The 13,088-nt window shown below is 46.1% G+C and overlaps 1 protein-coding gene across 10 annotated transcripts in view; it reads left to right on the forward strand.

The window, feature by feature from the left end:
* ppfia2 (PTPRF interacting protein alpha 2) overlaps window positions 1-13,088 on the forward strand; it is a 126,315-nt gene that overhangs the window by 35,651 nt on the left and 77,576 nt on the right. The gene's annotated exons all lie outside the window — the stretch shown is intronic.

Here is a 13,088-nt window from a genome sequence, read left to right on the forward strand (position 1 = left end):
TGGAGGAAGGAGTGAAGCGTAGATTTACACATGGCAGAAAACGTAAGGTTGATACCACTCTGCTTAGATATCTCAGATTGGACCGCTCTCCTCCACTCTCGCCTCACCACATCTTCACCTGACATGTCGACGCATGAGGACCCTGCTGCCACTTCCCCTGCAGGAAGTAACCCACAGCCTGGGTCTCCGCCAGCCTGGGTCTCCTCCAGCCTGGGTCTCATGTAGTCTGTACCTGGGCAGGGGACACATTGAGAGGGGGGTGGAGACAGGGAATGGGCGAGTACAGATGGAAGGTGGTAATGAACGGGCGACCAGGGATAAAGGGAGAGAGAGAGAGAGAAAGAAAGGGTGTGTGTGTGTGTGTGTTTGTGTGTGTCTTCGGAGAGACGGTGAATGTCCTTGACCTTCAAAGCCTGGCTGGATACACTCAGTCACATGCAAACACACTCAGTCCTTTGACGCACACACACACACACACACACACACATGCACGCACACATACGCATGCATGCACACATACGCATGCATGCACACGCCATCACACACACATGCACACTCAATGCTTACATTGAATGGAAAAGGAACAAGGCTGACATATTTCTCATACACACACACACACACACACACACACACACACACACACACACACACACACACACACACACACACACACACACACACACACACACACACACACACACACACACACACACACACACACACGTTACACAAGCGTTATTTCCCTGCTCCTGTTCCAGTGTGTCCAGCCAGTGGCTGACAGGCTCCGACACTCTGAGGTCCCCATCGCACGGCTGTCCTAAAGCCCATCAGCCAAGCTACCCAGCGGGCCTTTACTCAACGCTGAAGCCCACAGCCCGACGGGCGTGACGCTAGCGTCATGTTCATAGCGCGACCCCAAAATGAAACGGAATCCTCTGGTTTTAACAGCGAAGCCCACGGAGCAAGGATGATGCAGGGCTGGGTTATTTAACCGCCTTGGAGTAGGACTGTTTCATTTTGGACGCACAAAACGTGTAACATTGCACCTAAAAATAGTACTGAACATTGTGTAGCATCTTATCCTAGCTATCTTTGTTGTGTACGGGGAAAGCTAACGATTGTTATCGCTTGGCACTTGGTTCTATGAACACCCTTACTGTACTGACAGCGATATATTGTTTCTCTTTCTTTTGACAAATGTACTTCGTAAGTCGCTTCGGATAAAAGCCTCTGCTAATTCCCAAAATGTGAATGTTTATGTAACATTATTTAGCGTCCGTGCCGACACGGCCATGTGCTTGTCTTTATGGGGTTCCAAACATCAGTTTTTTAGCTCCAGTGTCTGATGTCTGAATAGATATGAGACCCACCTGACACGATCTCCGCCAATCAGAAAAAATGTAGACTCTCTCTCTCTCTCTGACTCCCTCTCTCTCTCACACTCTTTCCCTCTCTCTCTCTACATCTCTATCTCTCTCTCTACATCTCTCTCTCTCTCTCTCTCTCTCTCTCTCTCTCTCTCTCTCTCTCTCTCTCTCTCTCTCTCTCTCTCTCTCTCTCTCTCTACATCTCTCTCTACCCCTCTCTCTCTCTCTCTCTCTCTCTCTCTCTCTCTCTCTCTCTCTCTCTCTCTCTCTCCCCCCCTCCAACTGTAAGGGGTCACAAGCCCAGAACCTTCCCCGAAGGCAAGGGAGAAGGCACTTAGAAATGGAGCAAAACTAGAACATGCTGCTTCATATATTCCACCGGGACATGTGCCATGTGGTTGTACCTTAAAAAGCAATTGCTCTGATACAAAAACGGTACGATGATGATATAGGATTCTTGTTTATGAATACCAAACCAACGGCACGGAAGAAAATCCTTGGCCGTTGAATGGAGAGAAGGCGAAACAGATTGACAGAGAAAATTCTCTCTGTCTCTGTCTCTCTGTGTCTGTATCTCTTTCTCTGTTTGTGTCTGTCTCTCTGTCTTTCTGTGACATCTATATATCTCTTGCCTCGCTCCTCTCTGATGATGACTTTAACTCTGTCTCTCTTTGTGGTGGCAACACACACACACACAGAAACACACAGACACACAGATTCTTGTGATCCAGGCGACAGGGCCGCCAAGTTGTGATGTCATCGAGAGGTGATGTCACCACATCTCTGTCTGAACTCGTCTCTCTGTTGTCACCAAGGGCAACGGAGAGAGATGCCCTCTTTGTCTCACTCTCCAACTCTCTGTCTCTCGCACTCGCCCACACTCTCTTACTCTGTTGCACCCGCTCTGAGTTTCTCACTCCCTCTCTCCCCCTTAGTCTCTCTCTCTCTCTCTCTCCCTCTCTCCCCCTTAGCCTCTCTCTCTCTCTCCCTTAGTCTCTCTCTCTCTCTCTCTCTCTCTCTCTCTCTCTCTCTTATTTATATATATATATATATATATATATATATATATATATATATATATATAGAACCGAAGACTTGCACTTGCCGGGAGCTACAGGCATATATATATATATATATATATATATGTATATATACATATATATATATGCCTGTAGCTCCCGGCAAGTGCAAGTCTTCGGTTCTTTGTTTTGTTCAGTAGATCTCTTTCTTCTGTGTGAGTCTCGCTCTCTTCACAACAACGTTGGCTGAACACTAAATCCGTTCTACACCTTCATTCATTGGTTTATTTTGGGTGAGCCGCCGTGATGCATGCAATGTATTCAAAATGGCTGCTGCTGCTCTAACGTCATCCTCCTGTCTCTCTCTCTCTCTCTCTCTCTCTCTCTCTCTCTCTCTCTCTCTCTCTCTCTCTCCTTTTCTTTATGACTGCCGCATCCTCCACTCCCTCCTCCTACGCCTGTTCTCCCCGCTCAGGTAAGACGCGTTGTCGCCTTCTCTGTTTTCCCTGTGGAGTGTAGGTGTAGTGGATTCCAACGGTGTGGATGGCTTGCCTGACCTCCACTGAGGCCTAGACGCCAAGCAGCTAGGCTCCTCCTAGCCGAGTGTCGAGGTGTCCCCGAGCCAGACACCTCACCCCGACTGCTCCCGACGCGCCGGCTGTCGCCTCGCATAGTTCACTCCCCAGTCGGTGTGTGAATGTGTGGTTGTAAGTCGCTTTGGATGAAAGTGTCTGCTAAATGTCTCATTCTCGGAAGGAGGAATCAGTCGCCCCCTAACAGGCATGTTTTTAATTTATCCCTCGGATATCACTTGGAAATTCGGACAAAAAGTAACCTAGCCTAGAAAGAAAAATACAATTACTTGCTATTTTTATTTTTTTTCGTAAACAAAATCACACAGCGTTTGAATACTAAATTGAGTAAAAAAAAAAACCTGCCTTACGAACAAAAATCGGAATATTTGGGCTCGGCACGAAACCATCGCCGATTCCCGCCTGATTTACAACGTGTGTGTGTGTGTGTGTGTGTGTGTGTGTGTGTGTGTGTGTGTGTGTGTGTGTGTGTGTGTGTGTGTGTGTGTGTGTGTGTGTGTGTGTGTGTGTGTGTGTGTGTGTGTGTGTGTGAGTGTGTGGTCGAGTGTGTGGTCGAGTGTTTGACTGGTCCTGCATAGCATTGATTCACTGTGTCGAGCACTACCTCCTTGGCAGGAAGAGGTCTTGATTGACATTCAAGCTCGACCAATCACTGACGGCCTACTAGGATCAGTACTCCGAACCATGAACTATTTCTGACCCGGCAGCAGCATTTTAGCGTGTGCTAAAATCTTGTTAATACACCTTGAAACAGACACACACACACACACACACACACACACACACACACACACACACACACACACACACACACACACACACACACACACACACACACACACACACACACACACACATACCAGTGTGCACAAATACACCCACACACACACACCTGTGTGCACGCATTCACACACAAACACATCTGTGTGCACACACTTACGCACACACACACACCTGTGTGCAAGCACACACACACAAATACACCCGTGTGCACACACACACACAGACAGACAGACAGACACATACATACAGACACACCAGTGTGCACACATACACACACACACACACACACACACACACACACACACACACACATCCGTGTGCACTAACTTAAACACACACACACCTGTGTGCGCACACACACACACACACACACACACAAACACACCCGTGTGCACAAATTTACGCAAACACACACACACACACACACACATACACATCTGTGTGCACACACACACACACACACACATACACACACACACACACACACACACACACACACACACACACACACACACACACACACACACACACACACACACACACACACACACACACCCGTGTGCACATACGCATATACATATACACACAGAAATATTTAAGACGACGTATACATCTTAATACAGCCTGCTGCCTCTCAGACGAAGTCGCAGCTGTTAGCTGTGTGGGCATGATGAGCTGATGCTAAGGGGCCGTCCGGGGGCTAGCCTCCCGCTAGGCGCCTGTTTTACGTTATGTGGTTCGCAGCCTTCAGTTCACACTCAGGTTTATTCTCTTCTCCTTGTAAAAAGCGCAGCGATGGAACGGAAAGAGGGCCAGGACGCGGTACAAAGATATTAGTGCTGTAAATATGGCTGACTTATTACGCACGGTGTTGCATTTCAGCTTGATGCTGTTTGAATGACGGTTAAATAAAAGTGTGTTCTTCCAATGATGAAAGGAAATGAGGTAGGCTGACGCAACAGGTAGTATACGGTACATTTGCCAAAGGACCCCATGTGGATTTGACTAAATTGTTTGTTTTAAACCAGTGGGAAGAGTGTAATTCTGCTGTGAAATGCAACACAACAATGCAGTTGTATTCAATAGATTGTTGACAAAGTATTTGCTCACTTAACATTTTCTGCTTTAACAGAAACAGAATATGCCAAGATGTCTTGTTTAATTTAGTACAAAATAAGGCATGTTCGAATTATATTGCATTCAGACACATCAATCAGTGTCTCTTTGTGCCCTAAAATCCAACCAGCTGACCATAAATTACTTTTATTTTATTAATTATGAATCCTCCACTACCATAACCAGCCAGCCAGACAGACAGATGGGACATTTATGAGGTGTCATTACTTCCACTTCTGATAGATTACATTTATATCAGAGGCGTGTGAGAAGCTTTCACTGCCAGGAAGACAGTTTAACTCGCACAATTCAAGTGTTTCATAACTCAATTTATTCCGAATGTTTGAATTGGCTTATTAGAACAATCTATAAAGTGCTGTCGGACTGTTTTTATTAGTTTTACTTGTGTGAGTGCAACCTCTTGTGGCCGAATGAAGTATAACATTTGACAGGGAAAATACAACAAAGGCCTTACGCTCATCTCTTTTCTTGAGTATTCTTCACGTTTAAAGTATTTTGATTAATGGATTAGAGTCTTGACATGTTTATTTATTTTAGCAATTTCTTAATTAATATATTCATGTCATTATTGAAATTATTAGTAAGCTGTAGTAGTCATAGCTACTATTTGAACAAACAGAAGATGTGACAATGGGGTGTATTTATATTTTTTCTACATTTTCTTAAAATCCTTCATTTATGATTAAACCAGTAGACGCATCTGCTCAAAGGTAATGTTTGTGAAGCGAATCCGTAATGACGCAGAGGAACCAGCAGATGGCGCCATGGCGCAATAATAATATTTTACCCGTGATGACAGACTCCTATTATTCACTTTGGCTCCTCTCTATCCCGTTCTCCCTCAAATTTCAAATTGAGTTTAACGATTTCAAACAATATTTCACAAGGTCATTATCTAACTCCGAGATTTCGACAAAGCTTTATTTATGTGCTAGGAACCTGCTATCGTTTATTTTGTTCTGATATTTTCCTGAAATCTCCACCAGTTGAATATTAAGTTGATCTATGAAGTGGGTCAGTGAATCACCCCAGTCAGGCATTATGGTTGTCTGGGGAAAGCTTGGGCCTTCCTTAACGGTCTCCAGCAGGCTACAACAGAGCTATTCCTCTCTGTAACGGAGGAATATGTTATTTCTATTCAAATTCATCTTCCGTTTAAGGATCCTCTGTCTCTCTAGAGGAGGATGGGGAATCGGCCTCACCTTTGATCATGTGGATTCCTTTGGTTTCTAACATTATGATGCATCTCACCTTCCCCTTCTCGCACAGCTCTGTGTCTCTCTCTCTTTCCATCTCTCTCTCTCTCTCCACCTTCTCTCCCTCTCTTTGTCTGTCTGTCTCTCTCTGTACGTCTTTCTCTCTCCATGTCTCTCCACCCACTCTCTGAGAAACCCTAAACTCCTAAAAACGGAGCGGAGGAAATCACATTAGGTGTCTCGGGAGGGGAGAGGACCGGAGGAATCTGTACTGCTGATATTGTTCACAACACTGGGGGCTGTAATGAAGAAGTGATGAGAGTGCTCCGAGTACACACACACACACACCCTCACATGCACGTACACACACGCGCACACACACACATACGCGCGCACACACACGCATGCTCGCCCATACACGTGCACACATAGGCGCGCACACACATACACGTGCACACACATACACACACATAAACACGCTCGCACGCATACACACACAGACACGCACCCTTTTAACTGTTTCTGCTAGGCGAGACTGATGAGCTTGAACTTGCAAATAAAGTTTTGAAAAAAAGAGTCGGGGGACTGTGTGGGCGGAGGAACGAACACACACACACACACACACACACACACACACACACACACACACACACACACACACACACACACACACACACACACACACACACACACACACACACACACACACACACACGCACGCATTCACATAGACTCACACACACACACAAAGTGCTGGCAGGAAGGAAAAAGAGATGTGCTTGTAGTGACTTTTCTGAAGAGTTATTGCATCAATAAATCAATGGGTTTGTGCTCGGCTCTATTCTGATCCCTGATTGGCTGCTCTCTCTTGTTACCAAGCTGAACTCTGCTGGCAATAGGCTCTTACTATCTTAACGAGCTGAACTCTGCTGGCAATAGGCTCTTGCTCTCTTAACGAGCTGAACTCTGCTGGTGATAGGCTGCTCTCTCTTAACGAGCTGAACTCTGCTGGTGATTGGCTGCTCTCTCTTAACGAGCTGAACTCTGCTGGTGATAGGCTGCTCTCTCTTAACGAGCTGAACTCTGCTGGTGATAGGCTCTTACTATCTTAACGAGCTGAACTCTGCTGGTGATAGGCTGCTCTCTTAACGAGCTGAACTCTGCTGGCGATAGGCTCTTACTCTCTTAACGAGCTGAACTCTGCTGGTGATAGGCTGCTCTCTCTTAACGAGCTGAACTCAGCTGGTGATTGGCTGCTCTCTCTTAACGAGCTGAACTCTGCTGGTGATAGGCTGCTCTCTTAACGAGCTGAACTCTGCTGGCGATAGGCTCTTACTCTCTTAACGAGCTGAACTCTGCTGGTGATAGGCTGCTCTCTCTTAACGAGCTGAACTCTGCTGGTGATTGGCTGCTCTCTCTTAACGAGCTGAACTCTGCTGGTGATAGGCTGCTCTCTTAACGAGCTGAACTCTGCTGGTGATAGGCTGCTATCTTAACGAGCTGAACTCTGCCGGTGATTGGCTGCTCTCTCTTAACGAGCTGAACTCTGCTGGTGATAGGCTGCTATCTTAACGAGCTGAACTCTGCCGGTGATTGGCTGCTCTCTCTTAACGAGCTGAACTCTGCTGGTGATAGGCTGCTCTCTCTTAACGAGCTGGCCGTCAGTGAGCTGAACCCTCTGGCAAAATATGTATGACACCCCCCTTTACCCAGGCCCCCACAAGGGCGAGAAAAAACTGCCTTCTTCCAGGGATGGTCAGGGGTGCAATGGGTGCCCTAATTGACTTCCAGGTAAATACATGCACATCATATTAAATTGGTGATGTGGTCCGGGACGGTTGACCATGAGGAGAGTCCAGGCATCCAGTCCAGTCACCGCAACCCCGTGATAGGCCGCTCTCTCTTAACGTGCTGAACTATGCAGGTCAAAGTCAAAGTCAAATTTATTTGTAGAGCACAGTATCAGACACAGTGGTTATTCAAAGTGCTGTGTTGTGATAGAATGCTCTCTTAACAAGCTTAACACTGCTGGTGATAGACTGCTCTCCATAACTAGTTAGAATCTGCTCTCTCACTGGCTGCTTTATCGTTTGTACGATTTTAACTCTTGTACCATGATCATAGGCCCCGCCAGTGGGGAATATCTGCTAATCAAGTTCTACGTTCATTTATTTTAATCAAGGGAAGATCTCTTGATTGTGAAGATAATGCTGGAATAAGCAATTTTGGTTACAAAAATCGATCTCGGGCAAAAGAGATTGAAGTGTGCTCGTCTTTCAGAAGCTGTAGAAACATCCAGACATTCAGCTCTGGATAAAGACATCTTTAGAGCTGATTTAGGTGTGTGGGAGTGTGTGGATGAGGCTGCTTAAGCCATCACCGTCATCCACACACACACTCCCATTAGGTCTTTTGATCCGAATTGATACCCGAATATCCAACCTGTAATTCAGATTCGGAGCTCGTTTGACGGGTTCCGAGTTTTCTACCTTTTAAGGCAAGTGTAGACCTTTTTAGAAAACATCGGCCTCCTAGTTTTTTGTACTTGTAACTTCTTGTGTTTATTGGTTAACTTACGGGAAATAATATGAAACCATGATTCCATGAAATATGAACAAATTTGACCCATGCAATTTGATGAGGAGGATAATCCTGATTAAGGTGTTGATGTTAGTCTTTTTGGGGATGGTGGTTGTGCTGTTCTGTTGCCGGGTAACCAGAGAGTTGGCCTGCCAGCGTCCGTGGTGACAGCTTTAGAATTATATGATTCGGCTGAAACCTCTTGGGTGAGGGGGGAGGGGGGGAGGGGGGGGAGTGAAGGTTAGGCGTGGGAGTTGTACTTCTGCGGATGCATGGCTCAGCCTCCAGCCAGTGGTTCGACTACATTATCTTAAGAGGATGATAAAGGTTTTAGGTTCAAGTAAGATTGCCCCTTTGTGCTACTTCACAAAACCAACAACCAATCAATAACCTTTACACCCGTTTGGCAGACTCCATCTTCTGCCATGATATCACATCTGTTTCCATACCTTTTTGTTTCCCTGCCTCGATGATTGACATTCTAGGAACGTTAATGCATTAATGACTGGAAGAGCAACTTGCATATATGTAGCCCGACTGTTTTCCCATTATCATTAGCTAAATGCAACACATGATAAATGCTAATGCTACCGACCAACCGCATTGCTATTGTGTTATCAGTATACTGTCTAGCATTAGCATGAGGCGGAATGCTATGGCAACGTTCCTTCCTGTGAGGGCAATTCCGCCCTCATTTCCCTTTTCCAGCCCAGAGTCTCTCCAACATCGGCTCAAACTTAATATGGATGCACACACACGCACACACACACCAACATGTGTACACACAGCATATAAATAGCAACATCCACACACAGGCAATCCCAAACAGATTACCCACAGTGCACTCTGGCTCTGAGGGAATCCATCAGGGTGCGGGTTCGGTGTGGACACGACAGCAGAGGAATTGTGTCACGGGATCAGGGCAGCGTAGCGGTTGATAAGATTTGTAATATGCCTCGACGCCGTGCCGTCACTCTGCTGCAGGTTATTGCCTCCCCCCGAAACCTCGCGCTGGTGGCGGCGGCGGTGTTGATGTACACCACCAGCGCCGCATCCGCACGCGCTTTTGTTTATCTGTGTGTTCGTTTGTCTGGTTGTTGATTCGTAATCCAGCCGAGTTGAGATCCCTCCGTTACGCGAGCCTACAAAGAAGATGGCGTTGGCTTGAATGAACTCTTGTTGTGTTGATGTTGTGGATGACGTCGGCGATTGGCAGCATCTGCATGGAAGACAATGTGAAATCATACTTCCCTGATATGATATATTTCAAACGAATACAGGATATTGGCAACGGAGCGAGCATAGAGTCTGTGATCTGAATCTGACCGGATTGTGCAAAACACATGAAAAATGTGTGTGTGTTTCTGCATGTGTGTGTGTGTGTGTGTGTGTCTGTATGTGTGTGTGTGTGTCTGTTTGCGTTTGTGTGTGTGTGTTTGTCTGTCTGTGTGCGTTTGTGTGTGTGTGTGTCTGTTAGCTTTTTTGCGTGTGTGTGTGTGTGTGTGTGCATGCGTGTGCGCCCTTGGCGGCGGCTCTGAATGACAGGGAAGATATGAAAAACAAACAATATGATGAGGGAATTGGTCGAGATGCTAAAGTTTTTCACAGACTCGGACGTCAAAGTCGGTTAGAAAGTCACAGGTTATAAAGCCACCCTCGTTTCCTGGCGAGTTAGGGAGAACCGCAGCAGAGAACGACCCAATTAGGGTTCTTTGTCTCCGTGAATACGAGTTGGTGGTGCACCCCCTACTGGTAGCCCACTCAATCGTGAATTCAGAAACCGTAATCACAAATGAAGTACTTGGCACAGACCCCTAGTGAGTGTTCCCAGCCATGTTTTGCTTGTGGGTAGCTTGTAGACACTGGGTTGAAGTGATGAGATCTGAACACCTTTAAAGAGGGAGGAAACAGGGGGTTCACTGTTTACATAGCAGTTTGGGAACCTGGTTAGTAATTGGCAAATAGTAAATAGTACTTAGCATCGTGTAGCATATTATCCTAGCTACCTTTGTTGTGTACGGGGAATGGGCTAACCTAACAATTGTTAGTGCTCGCTACTTGGTCTATGAACATCCTTACTGTACCGACCGGCGATATATTGTTTCTCTTTCTTCTGATAAATGTGCTCTTTGTAAGTCGCTTTGGATAAAGCGTCTGCTAAACGCCCTAAATGTAACTGTAAACGGTTACGATTGGCCTGTGTGCATGCAACCGCCGTCAGCGATGGAGATGAAATCGGTGTGACTGTAATCTCCCCTGCTCACGGAGATCCACAGGGGGTCTGGCAGGTCCGGCAGTCAGGGGCCCCAGAACCCCAAAGAGGGGGCCCCTATACTTCCTCTCAACTTGTTAAGACAACACAGCACACAGCCTATGCGTGTAATGTGTTTTTTTGCATTGTGTACCAGGCAGCGTGGTAACAAGTGTATTGTAATGCTGTTGTTGCTCCGCCCAGTGCAAGATATCGCATTTATATAAAAGATGAAATCTTTAATGAAATGATTCATCACTTATTAATCCAAGCTAAGGCAATAATCGCTCTACAACATAACAATAAGCATCGTGTACATTGTTGTGATCCTGGGACACTGTTTGTGTGTATGGCCCTGCATAAGTCTTTAGTGTATTTTCATTTACATTTGCATTAACATTTAGGGTGTTTAGCAGACGCTTTTATCCAAAGCGATTTACAATAAGTATGAACTAGTGAGCAGGCTCGTGTTTCGGTGAGCCTGCTCACTAGTTTCCCTTACCTTTACCGCGTCACAAAAGTGAAATCAAATACACATGACTCTAGATCACATGACCGGATGGCTGTACATGTTCCTCTTTCAAAGCTGCTGTGCAAATAAACGTGTTTAATCAGCTGGGATAATACAGACTTTAAACAGCGGTGAGATTAATGGAAAAATTACACTTTAATGACAATCACACACACACACACACACTCACACACACATACACACACGCGCAGGGAGATGGACACAGGCATACACGCACAAACACTCACACACACACACACAAAACCGCACACACAAACGCACACACACACGCACACACACACACACACACACACACACACACACACACACACACACACACACACACACACACACACACACACACACACACACACACACACACACACACACACACACACACACACACACATAACAGTAGTGATGCCGCTCCACCCTTTGACCCGGAATCTTCAATGGGGGAATGTTTTAGCATATTTGAACAGTGATGTATTTGAATGTGTCTCCAGGCATCACCATGCATATGACCTGCTGATTTACATGATATGAATGTATCTAATATGGTCTGAGGGTTATGCAAAGGATGGCGTGTTGATGTGAGGATGAGGACGGTTCAACTGGGAAAATCAATGTGTGAGCGCGTGTGATGTGTGATGGATGAAAGGGTGTCTGTGATGTGTGCTTTCTCATCGGGGTATTTAAAAGACGGAGAGAGAGGAGGAAGCGCGCACACACACACACACACACACACACACACACACACACACACACACACACACACACACACACACACACACACACACACACACACACACACACAGACTAAAATATTAGAGAATATAAGAGAACTATGCTTGCCATAACTGGGCATCAGCAACAAATGGTCTGTCTGTCTGTCTGTCTGTCTGTCTGTCTGTCTGTCTGTCTGTCTGTCTCTCTGTCTCTCTGTCTCTCTGTCTCTCTCTATGATCACATGTCAAAAACCCTTTTAACATCCAACCTCTGTTGGTTGGTGCAGCGCTAGATTAACGATATCCAATAAGAGCACAGGGACGCCCAGAAGCCCCGCCCCCTGCACATCTGGGCTGTGGCGACCCTGCAGTCTTTGTGTGTGCGTGACAGGGTTGGATCGGGTGTACTTCCAAGATCATTTGGATTGCTTTGATTGCTCATTATTTTGATGTTGAACGCATTGAAGAAAGAGTAACTCTACCCCAAACAGTTTTTATGCGAGCCCCGTCTGGAGAACAAACGCTCACACGCGCGCTCACACGCGCGCTCACACGCGCGCTCACACACACACACACACACACACACACACACACACACACACACACACACACACACACACACACACACACACACACACACACACACACACACACACACACACACACACACACACACAGTGTGTGTATTTCATTACTATCATGGATGGTAGGAAGAGTCATTGCGTCACAATAAAGTCCCGTATTTTTGACTTTTAAGGCAAGTGGAATTTGTGCTCAAAAAAAGGAACAGCAACAAATACTCTCAAAATGTGAGCGGGTCTTAACCAGTCTGAATAGAGATGTGTTTTCCAACGGATGCCATAGAAAGTGTAGTCCTTTGTCCGACATGACGTGCGTGTGCAAAATCAATACGTTGCAAGTGA

This window comes from Gadus macrocephalus, chromosome 19 (assembly GCF_031168955.1).
Source record: "Gadus macrocephalus chromosome 19, ASM3116895v1".
Lineage (NCBI taxonomy): Eukaryota > Metazoa > Chordata > Actinopteri > Gadiformes > Gadidae > Gadus > Gadus macrocephalus.